Source organism: Equus asinus, chromosome 15 (assembly GCF_041296235.1).
Source record: "Equus asinus isolate D_3611 breed Donkey chromosome 15, EquAss-T2T_v2, whole genome shotgun sequence".
In the NCBI taxonomy this organism is placed as follows: Eukaryota; Metazoa; Chordata; class Mammalia; order Perissodactyla; family Equidae; genus Equus; species Equus asinus.
In genome coordinates, this window is record NC_091804.1 from 25,250,183 (window position 1) to 25,269,252 (window position 19,070).

Genomic DNA, 19,070 nt, shown 5'->3' on the forward strand with positions numbered 1-19,070 from the left:
TACTGGGCTCTTACAGCCTCTGGTTTGAAGCCAGGATGAGGCTTCTGTTATTCTGGCAGAAAGGGGATGGATTAGGGCACAGATGGCCCTGCTTCAAATGCTGTGACCCAGTCAAGTCTCTCCAAGTCTTGAGCTCCAGTTTCCACATGTGTAAAAGGGGAGGGTGACATCCACCTCACAGGGCTGTGGGGGATAACGTCAGGGGAGCTGGTGGGAATCCTGTCCATAAACACATGATCTAGATGTTTTTCCTTCTAATGTATCTACAGTTTTGTTATCATATCAAATGCCATTTTACTGGGTAACAGAAACTTCCCCATTTTTCCCTGGGCTTTTATTTTTGTTCTAGAGACTTCATTTCTGCTGAGGCATCTGAAGGAGGCTGCCCTGTCCCTGTTCTGACTGGAAATACAGAGACATCCACATGCCATCTGGTCCCCGATGGGGGAGACCCTGCGCTTCCCTCCTGTCCAGATGCCTCTCTGATTTAGCATTTACTTCTCATTTCCTTGTTAGACACCCTGACTTTCCTACTGTTTCTTAATTCCTTGGGCAGGACCAGGGGAGCCAGCCCAGCCCCTCTGCCTGGACCTCTCTAGACAGTCCAGTTAATCTTCTCTCCCTGAGGTCTCATCCTTTTTCTTAGCTCTTCAAGGGAACATGGACAGAAATGCCTCCTGTTCCTGAATCCACTGACTTAGGTTTTCTGCGTCCCTCCTCCCACGCCAAGTTTTGCCTGGGGAGCCGCGAGGGCATGAGACACTTTCCAGAACCCACCAGAACTATGTTCTCCTCTTTTCTCTTGGATCCTCACACTCCACCAACCCAACATGGGGAGTTTTCTAGTCTTGGGGACAGGAAACCTTGCTTCAATTCACTGTATGTGTGCTATCCTTGATGTCGCCTATGCTCTGAGTTTTGAAATTGAAAAACCTAGACAAAAACATTTTTAAAAAAATTAGCCTACTGTAAAGTTAGCTTTTTCTCCTGGTGCACATTTCTATGAATATTAATTCTTGTGTGGGTTTATGTAGCTTCCATAATGATCAGGATATAGAACAGCTCCCTCACCCCCAAAACCCCCTCTTCCTGCCCTTTTATAGTCACACCCTCCCCCACCCACTGATCTGCTCTCTGTCACTACTGTTTGTCAAAGACCCGGGCTGTGGAAACTCAAAAGCATTCTCTCTGCTTCTGCCAATGTTGCCCTTCCTTGAAGCCACAGGGCTGCATGTTCCACTGTCCTGAACAGGGCAGGAGTCGTGGGGCGTGAGGAAACGTGGAAGGACACGCCGCTCACATTTGGAGACAGTGTTTTCCGCGTTGGTGACGTCAATGCCTTCCCTATATGTTCCTCAGAAACTGGAGGGGGTGCTCCTTTCTTCCTGCATATCAGATTGTGGCTGTGGTTGAGAGCCTTTACTGGTATCGTTTTTTGAATCAAGAGATACATTTTTAAAGGGCAGAGCTAATTTTATTTTTCAAGCGGCTCTGACCTGCGCAAGGTCTGTTCTCTAGAACGTGGGAGTGGGTTGCTGGTTCTGTTTCCTGGGAGGAGGGTCAGGAGGGGGCTGAGTTGGAGGGGGGCCTTCCGATGGCTTTAGAAACCCCAGTGGTTTTCTTGAGGGGCAGAGGGTAAAAAGGGTTCACAGAGAGCTAGATACTCCAGTTTTGATGAGAAATAAATTTTCTTAAATAGACTTTGCTTAAGTCAAGTTCCACTTACCTTGGAGATTAATCTTCCTCCCTACATTTACAGCTAATAATAATGATACCTTTCTACAAGACACTAGCGCTTTATCCCATCTCTGAGAATCCTGTGGGGACACTGAGGCTCATGGAGGACAGTGACCTGCCCCAGGTCGCCTCAGAGGGAAGAGGTGATGTCAGAGTGTCATTAGGGCTGTCCAGCTTCAGTGCTCTCAACTTCAGGAGCAAGTTTGCATCTCAGAGTCTTCAGTTCAGAAAGTGCCCGCTCATGTTCTCTGGAGCCTCCCCACCTGAGAAATCAGGCAGCTGGGGTTCCAAGCCCAGGTCAGCCAATGACATTGAGCACAATTCTTCTCCTCTTCAAGCCTCAGTTTCCTCACCTATCACGTGGAGCTGACAGCACCCACATCCCGGGGCTGGGAGAGGGTTAATGGGGCTACAAGCAGCTCGTAGCCCAACCGCCGGCACAGTCAGAGCTCTGCAGTGGAAGGGCCTGGAAGTTACAGGCACAGACAAGGAGCGCTGGAGCGATCCTCTGAGCACTCAGGGCTGAATTGATGGTTAAATTACCCCCCATCCCAGACTCAGTATCATAATACAGGTCCATTGTGCAACAAGATCTTTCAGGAGAAAACACGCTGAATCCTCAGCTCTGCGAACCTTAAAGTGGAAGCAAAGAGAAGGGGAGAAACCCAAGGAGGCCGCTTGAAGGAGACCCCCAATCTGCCCTGGAGGATTAGGGAGTCAGAATTGAAAGTTAGAGACATGGGGCTCTCTCCAGATTTTCATCTCTGAGTTGTGGACACTTTCTTCCCTGAGCTTGTCAACCCAGCTGAGCACGTCTTTCATCATTTCCCCTTAGCGTGTGGGGAGGGTGTCAGAAGGAAGGGAGGGAAGACTGCAGGGGGCATTTACAGAGGTCAGGAGTGTGGGCTCTAGAGTCTGGCTGCCTGAGTGCAGTCAACTTGGTCTTTCCTGGCTGTGTGACCTTGGGCAACGGACTTTCTCTCTCTGAGCCCAGTGTCCTCATGCATAAAATAGGATAGTAGGTTCGTACTTCATGGGGTTGCTGTGAGGATTTGCTGAGATGCTGAATGGAAGGTCCCAGCACCCAGCTTGGCGCATGCCATGTCTTAACATGTGTGTGCTCCTATTATTAATATGTCCATGTTATCTGCCCTTGATTTCTTAGTATGGTTTCCCTGCCCTTGGGTAGAGGAGGGAAGGATCAATATTTCAGAATTGAAGAGTCATTAATCAAATAATTAACAATGAATCAAATGACTTTTAATAAGCATTTCCCATGGAAATAGCACACAATAAACATTGCAATTTTTTCCACATACTCCTACAAACATCCTGCATGGTAAATATTTTTTATTTTAAAAATTTTTGTTAGGGCCTGGCCCTGCAGTGTGGAGGTTAAGTCCTGTGTGGTCTGCGCCACCTGGTTTGATAAAGTGGTCGTACGACTCACCTCCTACCCACAGTGTGAGGGCCCCTGTTGCTCCACATCCTGTGAGATTTCTCTTCCCACTTTGCAGGTGAGGAAGAGCAAAAGGGAAAGTGCCTTGTCCCAAACCTAGCTAGTGAGTCATAGGACCACCATTCATCCATCATTTAAGCTCACATATTTGCTGAGCTCACATGCTGTGCCAGCCCTGCACTGGGGAGGGGGGTCATTGGTCTCCCCAGTGCACGTGGTCCACACCCTCATGGAATTGCTCTTTGGGCTGGGTTGAATTTGAACTCAGATGTGTTCGGTGCCAACATTTATGCTTTTCCACTCCATCACCCTTTCTCTACACTCCCTTGGAGCCCAGCAAAGAGCTTGGCATGTAGGAGGTGCTCAATAACTGTAGGTGGACTGAATGAGTGAATGGGAAATCTCCACAGGGCCTTACATGCATTGATGAGCAAACCCATAGATGGGCTTCTGGCTGAAAATTACTGGAAAAGAAAGAGTGTGTTCTCAGATATTTCTGGGCTGATGAGCAAACCCAGATACACTTATTCTCAAGATGGACCTTCATTAAGTCTGACTTCTGGACCCTAAACCTCAGGACCCAGGCCGGGGGACCTCTGCACCTTCAGAGGTAGAATTTATTATGGGAGAGGACAGGACGTCCACAGGGTCTGTGGCAAAGGTCTTCGGGGCAGTGGAAGCCCCTCTCTGGGGAATGTCCTTCCAATCATCACTGAATCACTGGAGGACACTAAATCTGGCATGTGGAGGGTTGGCTGGATTCACAGTTGGTTGAGTTCCTGAGCAGCAGCCTGTTCTGTAAGGAGAAGAGGCAGTGTCAGTCACCAGCATGTCTGTCCCTCCACATCCCAGGTCCACACTGAAGGGGACTCTCATGCATCCATTTGTGTTAGAAGTCTTTCCAAGGGCTATAGTGACATGCTGCTGCTGCTTCTTTTTTTTTTTTTTTAACAATTTTTTAAATTTGAATTCATAATAGCTTACATCATTGAGAAATTTCACTTGTACATTATTTCTTGACTGTCACCGCATAAGTGCTCCCCTTCAACCCCTGTGCCAGCCCCCCACCCTCCTTCCCCTGGTCACCACTGAACTGTTCTCTTTGTCCATGTGTTTGTTTATATTCCACATATGAGTGAAATCATCAGGTGTTTGCCTTTCTCAGTCTGGCTTATTTTGCTTAGTAAAATTCCCTCCGGGTCCATTCATGTTGTTGCAAATGGGATGATTTTGTCTTTTTATATGGCTGAATAGTATTCCGTTGTGTATATATATCACATCTTCGTTATCCAATCATCAGTCGATAGGCACTTGGATTGTTTTCATGTCTTGGCTACTGTCAATAGTGCTGCAACGAACATAGGGGTACACAGGTCACCTTGGATTGTTGATTTCAAGTTAGATTTCAAGGTAGATACCCAGTAGTGGAATGACTGGGTCATATGGTAGTTCTATTTTTAGTTTTTTGAGGGATCTCCATACTGTTTTCCGTAGTGCCTGCACCAGTTTGCATTCCCACCAGCAGTGTATGCGGGCTCCTTTTTCTTCACACCCTCTCCAACATTTGCTATTTTTCGTCTTGGTGATTATAGCCATTTTAACAGGTGTAAGGTGGTATCTTAGTGTACTTTTGATTTGCATTTCCCTGATGATTAGTGGTGTTGAACATCTTTTCGTGTGTTTATTGGCCATCTGTATATCTTCTTTGGAAAAACGTCTGCTCATATCCTCTGCCCATTTTTTGATAGGGCTGTTTGGTTTTTTGTTACTCAGTTGTGCAAGTTCCTTATATATTATGGAGATTAGCCCCTATTGGATATATGGTTTGCAAATATTTTCTCCCAATTGGTGTGTTGTCTTTTGTTTTGATCCTAGTTTCTTTTGCCTTGCAGAAGCTCTTTAGTCTGAAGAACTCCCACTTGTTTATTTTTTCTGTTGTTTTCCTTGTCTGAGAAGCCACGGTATTCAAAAAGATCCTTTTAAGTTTGATGTCAAAGAGCGTACACCTATATTGTCTTCCAGGAGTTTTATGGTTTCAGGGCTTATCTTAAAATCTTTGATCCATTTTGAGTTCATTTTTGTGTATGGCATGAGATAATGATCTACTTTCATTATTTTGCATGTGACTGTCCAGTTTTGCCAACACCATTTATTGAAGAGACTGTCTCTTCTCCATTTTATGCTCTTGGCACCTTTGTCGAAGGTTAGCTGTCCGTAGATGTATGGTTTTATTTCTGGGCTTTCAGTTCTGTTCCATTTATCTGTGTGTCTGTTTTTGTACCAGTACCATGCCGTTTTGCTCACTATGGCTTTGCAGTCCATTTTGAAGTCAGGAATTGTGATGCCTCCAGCTTTGTTCATTTTTCTCAGTATTGCTTTAGCAATTTGGGTCTTTGGTTGCCCCATGTGAATTTTAGTGTTCTTTGTTCTATTTCTTTGAAGAATGTCATTAGGATTCTGACTGGTATTGCATTGAATCTATAGATTGCTTTGAGTAGTATGGACATTTTAACTATGTTTATTCTTCCAATCCATGTTCATGGAGTCCTTTCCACCTCTTTATGTTGTTATCTATTTCTTTCAATAATATCTTATAGTCTTCACTGTATAAGTCCTTCACCTCCTTGTTAAATTTACTCCTAGGTACTTTATTCTTTTTGTTGCAATTGTAAATGGAATTGTATTCTTGAGTTGTCTCTCTGTAAGTTCATTATTAGAGTACAGAAATGCAACTGATTTTTGTAAGTTGATTTTGTACCCTGCAACTTTACTGCAGTTGTTGATTATTTCTGGTAGTTTTCTGATGGATTCTTTGGGGTTTTCTATATATGAGATCATGTTGTCTGCAAACAGTGAGAGTTTCACTTCTTCACTCCCAGTTTGGATTGCTTTGATTTCTTTCTCTTACCTAATTGCTCTGGCCAAAACCTCCAGTACTATGCTGAATAAGAGTGGTGATAGTAGGCATCCTTGTCTGGCTCCTGTTCTCAGGGATAGCGTTCAGTTTTTGTCCATTGCGTATGATGTGTCTGTGGGTTTGTCATATATGGCCTTTATTATGTTGAGGTAATTTCCTTCTATCCCCATTTTGTTTAGAGTTTTTATCACAAATGGCTGTTGGATCTTGTCAAATGCTTTCTCTGCATCTATTGAGATGATCATGTGGTTTTTATTCCTCAATTTGTTGATGTGGTGTATCACGTTGATTGATTTTCAGATTTGGAACCATCCCTGTGTCCCTGGGATGAATCCCACTTGATCATGATGTATGAGCCTTTTGAGGTATTGCTGAATTCAGGTTGCCAAAATTTTATTGAGGATCTTCACATCTATGTTCATCAGCAATATTGGCCTTTAGTTTTCCTTTGTTGTGTTGTCTATGTCAGGCTTTGGTATCACAGTAATGTTTCCCTCATAGAATGTGTTAGGAAGTGTTCCATCTTCCCTAATTTTTTGGAATATCTTGAGAAGGATAGGTATTAAATTCTCTCTGAAAGTTTAGTAGAATTCCCCAGGAAAGCCGTCTGGTCCTAGTCTTTTATTCTTTGGGATGCTTTTGATTACTGTTGCAATCTCTTTCCTTGTGATTGGTCTATTCAGATTGTCTGTTTCTTCTTGATTCAGCATTGGGCGGTTGTAAGAGTCTAAGAATTTATCCATTTCCTCCAGATGATCTGTTTTGTTGGCATATAGTTTTTCATAGTATTCTCTTATAATCCATTGTATTTCTTTTTTTTTTAAAGATTTTATTTTTTTCCTTTTTCTCCCCAAAGCCCCCCAGTACATAGTTGTATATTCTTCGCTGTCGGTCCTTCTAGTTGTGGCATGTGGGACGCAGCCTCAGCATGATTTGATGAGCAGTGCCGTGTCCGTGCCCAGGATTCGCACCAATGAAACACTGTGCCACCTGCAGCAGAGTGCACTTAACCACTCGGCCATGGGCCAGCCCCCAATCCGTTGTATTTCTGTGGAGTCTGTTGTTATTTCTCCTCTTTCATTTCTAATTTTGTTTATCTGAGCCTTTTCTCTGTATTCTTTGTGAGTCTAGCTACAGGTTTGCCAATTTTATTTATCTTCTCAAAGAAGCAGTTCTTTCTTTCATTGATCCTTTCTACTGCCTTTTTTGTTTCAATAGCATTTATTTCTGTTCTGATTTTTATTATTTCTCTCCTTCTGCTGACTTTGGGTTTTGTTTGTTCTTCTTTTTCTAATTCACTTAGGTGTAATTTGAGATTGCTTATTTGGCATTTTTCTTGTTTGTGAATGTGTACCTGTATTGCGGTGAATTTCCCTCTTAATACAGCTTTTGCTGCATCCCATATGAGTTGGTACAGGTATGTTGTCATTTTCATTTTTCTCCAGATATTTTCTGATTTCCCCTTTATTTTCCTCAATGATCCATTGCTTGTACAATAGCACGTTGTTTAGTCTCCACATCTTTGTCACTTTCTCAGCTTTTTTCTTGTAATTAATTTCTAGCTTTATAGCATTATGAATGGAAAGATGCTTGTTATTATTTCAATCCTCTTACATTTATTGAGGCTTGCCTTGTTTCCCAACATATTGTCTATCCTTGAGAATGTTCCATGTGCACTTGAGAAGAAGGCGTATTCTGCTGTTTTTGGATGGAGTGTTCTATATATGTCTATTAAGTCCAACTGCTTTAGCTTTTCATTTAATTCCACTGTTTCCTTGTTGATTTTCTGTCTGGATGATCTGTCCATTGATGTGAGTGGAGTGTTGAGGTCCCCTACTATTATTGAGTTATTATTAATATCTTCTTTTAGCTTTGTTAGTAGTTGCTTTATGAACTTTGGTGCTCCTGTGTTGGGTGCATAGATATTTATAAACGTTATTTCTTCTTGATTGAGTGTCCTTTTGATCATTACATACTGCCCCTCTTTGTCTCTCTTTACCTGTCTTATCTTGAAATCTACTTTGTCTGATGTGAGCACTACAACACCTGCTTTCTTTTGTTTGCCATTAGTTTGGAGTATCATCTGTCACCCCTTCACTCTGAGCTTGTTTGTCATTGGAGCTGAATGTGTTTCCTGGTGGCAGCAAATTGTTGGGTTTTGTTCTTTAATCCATCTTGCCACTCTGTCTTTTTATTGGAGAATTCAGTCCATTTACGTTTAGGGTGATTATTGATGTATGAGGGCTTAATGCTGCCATTTTATCACTCATTTTCCAGTTTTCCTGCATTTCCCTTGTTTCTTGTCCTGTATGTTTTGGTCTACCCATTGAATTATGTAGTTTTTAATGGTGTGTTTCTTTGTTTTTTCCTTATTTATTCTTCATATCTCTGTTCTGCTTTTTTGTTTAGTGGTTACCCTGAGGTTTGTATTCACAATTTCTTGTATGAGATAGTCCATTTTCTGATGGCCTCTTATTTCCTTTGTCTAAACTGACTCCGTCCCTTTCCTCCTCCCCTCCTAAGTTGTTTTTCTCATATCTCATCCCATCTTGTGTTGTGAGTTTGTGGCTAAAATGACAGGATTATCTTTGTTTTGGTGTTTTCCTTTCCTTTATCTTAGTGCTATAGTTGAATATTTGATATCCTATCCTGATTCTGTATACCTATTTATCTCCTTACTCTGTGTTTTGTGACCTTTTCTCCCCATTTTTTTCAGGTCATAGGGCCTACCTGACGATTTCTTGTGGGGGGCTCTTGTGGCTATGAACTCCCTTAGCTTTTGTTTGTCTGGGAAAGTTTTTATTTCTCCCTCATATCTGAAGGTTAATTTTCCTGGATAGAGTATTCTTGGCTGAATATTTTTGTCTTTTAAAGATTTGAATATGCCGTGCAGTTCTCTCCCAGCTTGTAATGTTTCTACAGTGAAATCTGCTGAAAGCCTGGTAAGGGTTCCTTTGTAGGCTATTTTCTTCTGCCTTGCTGCTTTTAGTACTCTTTCTTTGTCATTCATTTTTGCCAGTTTTACTGCTATATGCCTTGCAATATATCTTTTTACATTGACAAATCTGGGAAATCTGGAATCCTCTTTCACACAGACTTCCCTCTCTTTCCCTAGATTTGGGAAGTTCTCTGCTATTATTTCTTCGAACAAGCTCTCTGCTCCATTCTCCTTCTCTTCTCCTTCTTGAACACCTATAATTCTTATGTTGCATTTATTCATTGAGTCAGATATATCTTGGAGACTTTCTTCATTTCTTTTTAGTCTTACTTCTCTCTCCTCCTCAATCTGGAGCATTTCAACATGTCTAACTTCGATTATGCTGATACACTCCTCTAGGATGTCCACTCGAGCATTCAGGAAATATTTATTTTGTTTTATCTCTTCCATCTCTAAGGTTTCTGATTAATTCTTCTTTATAGTTTCAATCTCTTTTGTGAAGTAGTTCCTGAAGTCGTTGAATTGTTTCTCTACATTCTCTTTTATCTCATTGAGTTTTTTGATGATAGCTATTTTGAATTCATTGTCATTTAGCTTGCATATTTCTGTGTCCTCAGGATTGAATTCTGGGTGTTTGTTATTTTCTCTCTTCGTGGAGATTTGATGTAGTGTCCGATGTTGTTAGAGGAGGTGGGTCAGGTTTTTCGCATTCTGATATTATTTGGTTGCAGTTACTGTCTATTGCCACTGGGTGGGGGTTGAGAGCTGCATATTCTGAGCCCTCTGCCTTCAGCTGAGATCCCAGGCAGTGGAGCAGGCAGGGTGGGTGGGGAAGGGGTGCTTTCTCCTGTGTGCTCTCCCAGCCTTCTCGTTCTTGCTATTTTGTCTCCTGGGATGTTGGATTGATAAGGTCACTCCCTGAGAAAGCTCTCACCCCATTATAGGGCTTCCCTCTAGGCTGCAGAGGCCCTAGGGAGTCCTTGTTCCCTTGAACGAGCATTCCCCTCCCCCACTCCTTCCCTCATGGAGCCTCCTGCAGCAGCGACTGCATTCTTTACGGGAGGGAGTGGAGATCTCTCTTACCCCATTCCAGCTCCTCTGAGAGGGTTCCAGCCTCTCCAACCTCTGTCATGTGGCTGCATGTCTTTCTGAAAGTTTTGTATTATGTTAGGATGTCCTATGTTGGAGTACGGATGCCCCTTTTTGTTTTATGTTGGAGGGAAGAGAGTCCTGGGCAAGTTCACTCTGCCATGATGCTGATGTCACTCGAGAAAAAGCTTTTCTTAAATCTGAAAAAAAAACACCAAAAACCTCAAAAATCAGCAATATCTCAAGCAAAAACCCATAAAAATTATAATTATCCCTATCCGTTTATTTAGGCCTTTGTAAATGGTTCTTGATCTTATTCTTCTGTCAGCAGCTTATGAGGTCATCAGTTTCTCTGTTACAGTTCTGTAATTTCTACCCAGTTTAGTTTTATGATCTGCACGTTTATCAGAAACCTGTACTTTAGAGTAAGCACCGGGGTACTTTCCATGAATTTCTCTGAAGATGAAACATATTTGCAAAAACATCAGAATAAGACAGCTACTGTCTGCAAATAACAAAACATCTAAAACTGGCAATTGACAAAGACATTTGACCATCTCTGTGATATACAGCATTTTGAGATAATGACCAGAATTATGGCTGACAGAACAGATCAGAATTTTTAGTGTTATATAATTTTGAGACACTGATATCAATAATATTTACCCACATATTACCATTTAAGAAAGTTTATTATTGTTTATTTGACAATGCTTCCCATGTAATCTAATATACCAGATAAGCCTAATTAGTTTACTATGTTTTCTTATAGGAAAAGAAAATCTCTCTGAGAAGTGTCAGGGGGCCTCTGAAAATCCCCAGAGAAATTTTCTCTTCTCTTCCAGGTCAAAAGAAAACTTTTATTCAGGGCTTGGATATTTGTGTGTGGGGGAGCTTGTCAAAAATATTAAAAGGCAAAGAAAAATCCTTTATAACTTCTTTATTAAGAATAGACCAAAAGTTTAAGGAGATTATTGTTTTGAGAGAGAAAATCAAATTTTGATTTTGCACAAGCTTACTTTTGAGATTGAAACTTATTTACTTAATACATTTATTTTAATCTCAGCCAACTTGACCATACATAAAATTCTTTAGGGTTTTACTTTCACAAACCTTTTTTTACTTATTTTTTACATTCGGAATTTGTCCCAATACTTTAGGACAAATTTATTTTCCTTAACTCAAGAAACAAAAATATTTCCATTCTTTATACCTTTTTTACTGAAAATATATATTTTACTTTCCCTGTGTACAGACCTTTTAGAAAGATGTGTTTTCTCATAGAAAATTCCTCAGCATACATAAAACACGTTTATCAGTAAACCTAAGCACTTTTCAGTTTTGTTGATATAAAAATCCAAAGGCAGACAAATATACGCTTAGTAGTTTAACCTTTAATGTTTTATCTTATATGGAAATGACCTAGATACCCAATAAACTGTTATTATTTAACTATTATTATTAGTAAAGCTATAAAGTTTATTTCCAAAAAGATTTTGGAAGCTGTCTTTTTTAGTATGCAGACTATAAAACATAATTATTGTACTTAAAAATTCTTACCCAGTTTTAGCAACTATTTTTAATTATTCTTAAAAACTTCATTTGACATTAAAGCAGTTAACCATCATTTTAAGTTGTCTTAAGTACATACATCATAATGTATATAATTATTCTTAAAAAGTTTTCCCCAAAACTTTTATCCTTTTACATTATTTAGTTTACCTGTCTTTAGCAATTATATTTAGATCATATACAAAAAACTCATGAAACATCAAACAAAATTAGTTATTGTACTAAGTTATTAGTTTTGCTGATAAATTTTGTAACAGATATAACATGAGTTCATTTGACCAGTAAACCCACGCTGTATGTTTGCATTATATCCAATGCTGGTAACTTTAGGATATGTCTATTTTAAATCAAACCAGCAAATTTAAACAGGATCTTATTTACTTAAGATCATTTTATATTATGTTCAATAACTTTGTCTTTTAGAATTTTTGGCATATTAATCAAAGACTGTGTTCCATTATGAGAGGTTTTGAATCCTCTCTTTTCTGAAACAGAGGTTTCCCAGAATGGCCATTACAATTTTAAGTTATCTCAGAAGTTTATTTTTTTTTTAAGATTTTTTAAATTTTTTTTCCTTTTTCTCCCCAAAGCCCCCCTGTACATAGTTGTATATTCTTCGTTGTGGGTCCTTCTAGTTTTGGCATGTGGGACGCCACCTCAGCGTGGTTTGATGAGCAGTGCCATGTCCGCGCCCGGGATTCAAACCAACGAAACACTGGCCGCCTGCAGCAGAGCACGCGAACTTAACCACTCTTCCATGGGGCTAGCCCCAGAAGTTTACTTATTTTTACTTGCTTAATTTTAGATCAGGAATTTCAGGGGAACTGAAGTTATGTCAACTTTGCCTGGATGTTTTCTTTGGGAATAAATGTTATGTCTAGCTGGGAATGCTTTCCCTATGTAATATTGTAATACCAAAACTTGTTAATGGAATTCTAATGTAAGTTATAATTAAAAGTATAAGAATTGGTAAAATTAAGATAAAATTTGGTAAAAATTGGTATGTTTAAATGGGCTGATTTCAGTTCACCCAAACTGGTGTATTTACATAGGCAATTGGAAAAGCCAGCTACAACAGCAGAAAGCCTGTTTTAATCTTTTGAGGCTTCTAAATAAAATCACAAATTCTTTACTGCCTCTTTAAGAGAAAATAATTAAACATGCCAGCAGCCAAAGCCAAATCTGCTGCTTTTCTCTCCTCTCTTGCTGAGCTTCCCAGCAACCTGAGCTTTGCTTCAACTCCCCTGAAATTTGTGATCTAAAATTAAACAAGTAAAAATAAGTAAACTTTTGAAATAACTTAAAAATGTAATGGCCATTCTGGGAAACCTCTGTTTCAGAAAAGAGAGAATTCAAAATCTCTCATAATGAAATGTAGTCTTTGATTAATATGTCAAAACTTCTAAAAGACAGTTATTGAACATGATATAAAATGATCTTTGATAAGTAAGAGCCTGTTTAAATATGCTGGTTTGATTTAAAACAGACATATCTCAGATTTATCCGCATTGGATATGATACAGAAATACAGCCTGGGTTTCCTGGTCAAATGAGCTCATGTCATCTCTGTTACAAAACTTGTCAGCAAGACTAATAACTCAGTATAATAGCTGATTTTGTTTAATGTCTCATGAGGTTTTTATAGATAATCTAAATATAATTGTCGAGAACAGGTAAATTAAATAAATGCAAAAAAGGATAAAAGATTTTGGAAAAACGTTTTAACAATAATCATATATTATGGTGTATTTACTTAAAACAACTTAAGATGATGGTTAACTGCTTTAATGTCACATGAAGTTTTTAAGAGTAGTTTAAGCCTAATTGTTAAAACTGGGTAAGAGTTTTAAGTACAATAATTATGTTTTATAGTCTGCATACTTAAAAAACAGCTTCCAAAATCTTTTTGGAAACAAACTTTATAGCTTTACTAAGTTAAGTTAAATAATAACAGTTTATTGGGCATCTAGGTCATTTCCACATAACATAAAATATTAAAGGTTAACTACTAAGCATATATTTGTCTGCCTTTGGTTTCTTATATCAAAGAAACTGAAAAGTGCTTAGGCTTATTGATAAACATGTTTTATGTATGCTGAGAAATTTTGTATGAGAAAACATATTTCTAAAAGGTCTGTATACAAAGAAAGTAAAATATATGTTTTCAGTAAAAAGGTATAAAGAATAAAAATATTTTTGTTTCTTGAGTTAAGAAAGATAAATTTGTCCTAAAGTACTGGAACAAATTCTGAATGTAAAAAATAAGTAACCAAAGGTTGTGAAAGTAAAGCCCTAAAGAGTTTTGTGCATGGTCAAGTTGGCTAAGACTAAAATAAATCCAATTAAGTAAATAAACTTATATGTCAAAAGTAAACTGGTACAAAATTAAAACTTGGTCTCCTCTTTCTTAAAAGGATAATTTTCCTAGACTTTTCATCTGTTCTTGATAAAAAGATTATGAAAAGGTTTTTTTTTTTTTGGCTATTTTAACTCTGTTTCCCCTTGACTGTTTCTGTTGTCACTTTGAATAGATACCTGAACGTGGTTTCGCAGTGAGTTTTGTTTCCTATCTGCACAAATCTTTTAAAGCTTTTAATATTTTTGACAAGCTTCCCCAAACACACAAATATTCAAGTCCTGAATAAAAGCTTTCTTTTGACCTGGAAGAGGAGGGAGAGTTCCTCTGGGGATTTTCAGAGGACCCCTGGGACTTCTCAGAGAGATTTGCTCTCTTCCTATAAGAAAAAAATACTAAATTAATTAGGCTCGTTTGACATATTAGACTATATAGAAAGCGTTGTCAAATAAGTAATGATAAACTTTCTTAAATGGCATTATGTGATTGAGTGTTATTGATACAAGTATTTTAAAGATTATCTAAAATTCTGATCTGTTCTCATTGTCAGCCATAATTTTAGTTATTATCTCAAAGTGTTGTACATAACACAGATGGTCAAATGTCTTTGTAAATCGCCACTTTTGGGTGTTTTGTTATTTACAGACAGTTGTTTGATGTTTTTGCAAATGTGTTTCATCTTCAGAGAAATTCATGGAAATGTCTCTGACACTAGAAATACAGGTTTCTAATAAACTTTGAGATTATAAAACTGAACTGGGTAAGAAATTATAGAGCTCTAACAGAAAAACTGATAACTTCAGGAAACTGCTAACAAGATTAAGATCAAGAACCAATTACACAGGAAAAAATAAACTGATGAGGATGATTTTAATTTTTGATTGACATATTGCTGATTTTTTAATGGTTTTTTTCAGTTTTAAGAAAACTTTTTCTCTATTCTCTTAAGGAACTATGATTTATAGCAATCTGTAAACAAAATTGAAGCATTCATCTTTTTCTCCCCATCTGAGCCCTCCAAAACGCAAAAACCCCTGATGAGTAAGTATCCTTATTCTTATGGCAATATAGTTGTTTGCATAAATTCAATAAGAATCTGTTCTTCTTATAACAGGACACGATTAGAAACACTGGTTATAACACCAAGGCTTTGACTGGAACATCATATTTGAGCAAAACACAAAGCTCAGATATGACAAGACAGCTTTTGAGGAACAAAGGTTGACATTCTGGAATAAAGCCACTTGGAAATATTGGCCTGGTACCTTGCTTATGGGTTCAGTGACCTGGCAAGGTTGAGCAAAAGATGTTGCTCCCGGTAGCAGACACAAGGAACCTCAATATTTTGGGGAATCTCAAGAAGAGAGGGATTCACCCAAATCTGTAGGTACTGCAGGTGGAATCTGATGACAGGTCCTTTGCTTGGCTTTCGTCGAGAGACTTTTAAAGTTCAACCAGAGATTCCTTACAAGGTTCCAGCAAAGCAGATTTGAAAGAGCCTATATAATCAATTACTATTCTTGCTGTACTTATGTAAATAATTATGCCAAATTTATTAAAAACTAGAACTATTTTGCAAACCAGTTAGTCTTAATTTGACTATGTCTAGTGAAACTGAGGGTAATTTTAGAGAGAGAAAAATTATGTTTCAATAGAAACTATAATGCATATTTGTAGATGTTGGATTTGGGTTCTGTCAATTGTCTTCAAGATTTTTTGTTACATCTGTTAACCAGACTGGATCCTGAATTCTTCTAGTCTCCTGAAATATCTGGCTACAAACCTCCAAACTAACATTTTCAGGATTTTCCCCATCATTTTCACTCAGAATCATTGAAAACAAAACCTGCCTTTTTTCCCCTGAATCCTTGCAAACTGAAGCTGGAGGACTTGAGACAAACTTAGGAGAGACTCACGTCTGCTGCGGGGTGAGCCTCTCAGAAAGCCACCTGCGTGCCCGATGACACCATCAGGGACATTGCAAACTGCAAAAGATGCTTTGAGCCTGACTTCTAGGAATCTTGATTGGCTGCCCCCTGGGCTCAAGAACTACTTTATAATTTGCTCCAACCATGCACCTTGTTTTTCTCTTTTTGTTTCTCTAGGAAAACTTCTTTTTTTTTTTTTTTCCCGTCTTGATTTTTTTTTTTTATTAATGTTATGATGGATTACAAGCTTATGAAATTTCAGTTGTACATTTTTGTTAGTCATGTTGTGGGTACACCACTTCCCCCTTTGTGCCCTCCCCCCACCCCCCCTTTTCCCTGGTAACCACCGATCAGATCTCCTTCTCAATATACTAATTTCCACCTATGAGTGGAGTCATATAGAGTTCGTCTTTCTCTGACTGACTTATTTCTCTTAACATAATGCCCTCGAGGTCCATCCACATTGTTGTGAATGGGCCAATTTCGTCTTTTTTTATGGCTGAGTAGTATTCCATTGTGTATATATACCACATCTTCTTTATCCAATCATCAGTTTCTGGGCATGTAGGCTGGTTCCACGTCTTGGCTATTGTAAATAATGCTGCGATGAACATAGGGGTGCAACGGACTCTTGAGATATCTGATATCAGGTTCTTAGGATAGATACCCAGTAATGGGATGGCTGGGTCATAGGGTATTTCTATTTTTAACTTTTTGAGAAATCTCCATACTGTTTTCCATAGTGGCTGTACCAGTTTGCATTTCCACCAACAGTGTATGAGGGTTCCTCTTTCTCCACAACCTCTCCAACATTTGTCGTTCTTGGTTTTGGATGTTTTTGCCAATCTAACGGGGGTAAGGTGATATCTTAGTGTAGTTTTGATTTGCATTTCCCTGATGATTAGCGATGATGAACATCTTTTCATGTGTCTATTGGCCATATTCATATCTTCTTTTGAGAAATGTCTGTTCATGTCCTCTGCCCATTTTTTGATCGGGTTGTTTGTTTTTTTGTTGTTAAGCAGTGTGAGTTCTTTGTATATTATGGAGATTAACCCTTTGTCGGATAAGTGGCTTGTAAATATTTTTTCCCAATTAGTGAGCTGTTTTTTTGTTTCAATTCTGTTTTCCCTTGCCTTGAAGAAGCTCTTTAGTCTGATGAAGTCCCATTTGTTTATTCTTTCTATTGTTTCCCTCAACTGAGGAGTTACAGTGTCCGAAAAGATTCTTTTGAAACTGATGTCAAAGAGTGTACTGCCTATATTCTCTTCCAAAAGACTTATTGTCTCAGGCCTAATCTTTAGGTCTTTGATCCATTTTGAGTTTATTTTGGTGTGTGGTGAAAAAGAATGGTCAATTTTCAATCTTTTGCATGTGGCTGTCCAGTTTTCCCAGCACCATTTGTTGAAGAGACTTTCTTTTCTCCATTGTAGGCCCTCTGCTCCTTTGTCGAAGATTAGCTGTCCATAGATGTGTGGTTTTATCTCTGGGCTTTCAATTCTGTTCCATTGATCTGTGGACCTGTTTTTGTACCAGTACCATGCTGTTTTGATCACTGTAGCTTTGTAGTATGTTTTGAAATCGGGGATTGTGATTCCGCCGGCTTTGTTTTTCTTGCTCAGGATTGCTTTAGCAATTCGTGGTCTTTTGTTCCCCCATATGAATTTTAGGATTGTTTGTTCAATTTCTGTGAAGAATGTTCTTGGGATTCTGATTGGGATAGCATTGAATCTGTATATTGCTTTAGGTAGTATGGACATTTTAACTATGTTTATTCTTCCAATCCATGTGCAAGGAATGTTTTTCCATCTCTTTATGTCATCGCCTATTTCTTTCAAGAAAGTCTTGTAGTTTTCATTGTATAGATCCTTCACTTCCTTGGTTAAGTTTATCCCAAGGTATTTTATTCTTTTCATTGCGATTGTGAATGGGATAGAGTTCTTGAGTTCTTTTTCTGTTAGTTCATTGTTAGTGTATAGAAATGCTACTGATTTATGCACGTTAATTTTATACCCTGCTACTTTGCTGTAGTTGTTGATTATTTCTAATAGTTTTTCTATGGATTCTTTGGGGTTTTCTATGTATAAGATCATGTCGTCTGCAAACAGCGAGAGTTTTACTTCTTCGTTACCTATTTGGATTCCTTTTATTTCTTTTTCCTGCCGAATTGCTCTGGCCAGCACCTCCAGTACTATGTTGAATAGGAGTGGTGAAAGTGGGCACCCTTGTCTTGTTCCTGTCCTCAGAGGGATGGCTTTCAGCTTTTGTCCATTGAGTATGATGTTGGCTATGGGTCTATCATATATGGCCTTTATTATGTTGAGGTACTTTCCTTCTATACCCATTTTACTGAGGGTTTTTATCATAAATGGGTGTTGGATCTTGTCGAATGCTTTCTCTGCGTCTATTGAGATGATCATGTGGTTTTTGTTTTTCATTTTGTTGATGTAGTGTATCACGTTGATTGACTTGCGGATGTTGAACCATCCCTGTGTCCCTGGTATAAATCCCACTTGATCATGGTGTATAATCTTTTTGATGTATTGCCGTAATCGGTTTGCCAAAATTTTGTTGAGGATTTTTGCATCTATGTTCATCAGTGATATCGGCCTGTAGTTCTCCTTCTTTGTGTTGTCCTTGTCAGGTTTGGGGATCAGAGTGATGTTGGCTTCATAGAATGTGTTAGGGAGTTCTCCATCTTTCTCAATTTTCTGGAACAGTTTGAGGAGAATAGGTATTAAGTCTTCTTTGAATGTTTGGTAGAATTCTCCAGAGAAGCCGTCTGGTCCTGGACTCTTGTTTTTGGGGAGGTTTTTGATTACCGTTTCTATTTCCTTACTTGTGATTGGTCTATTCAGATTCTCCATTTCTTCCTGATTCAGTTTGGGGAGATTGTAGGAGTCTAGGAATTTGTCCATTTCTTCCAAGTTGTTCAATTTGTTGGCATATAGTTTTTCATAGTATTCTCTTATGATCGCTTGTATTTCATTGGTATCTGTTGTGATTTCTCCTCTGTCATTCCTGATTTTATTAATTTGCGCTTTCTCTCTTCTTTTCTTGGTGAGTCTGGCTAG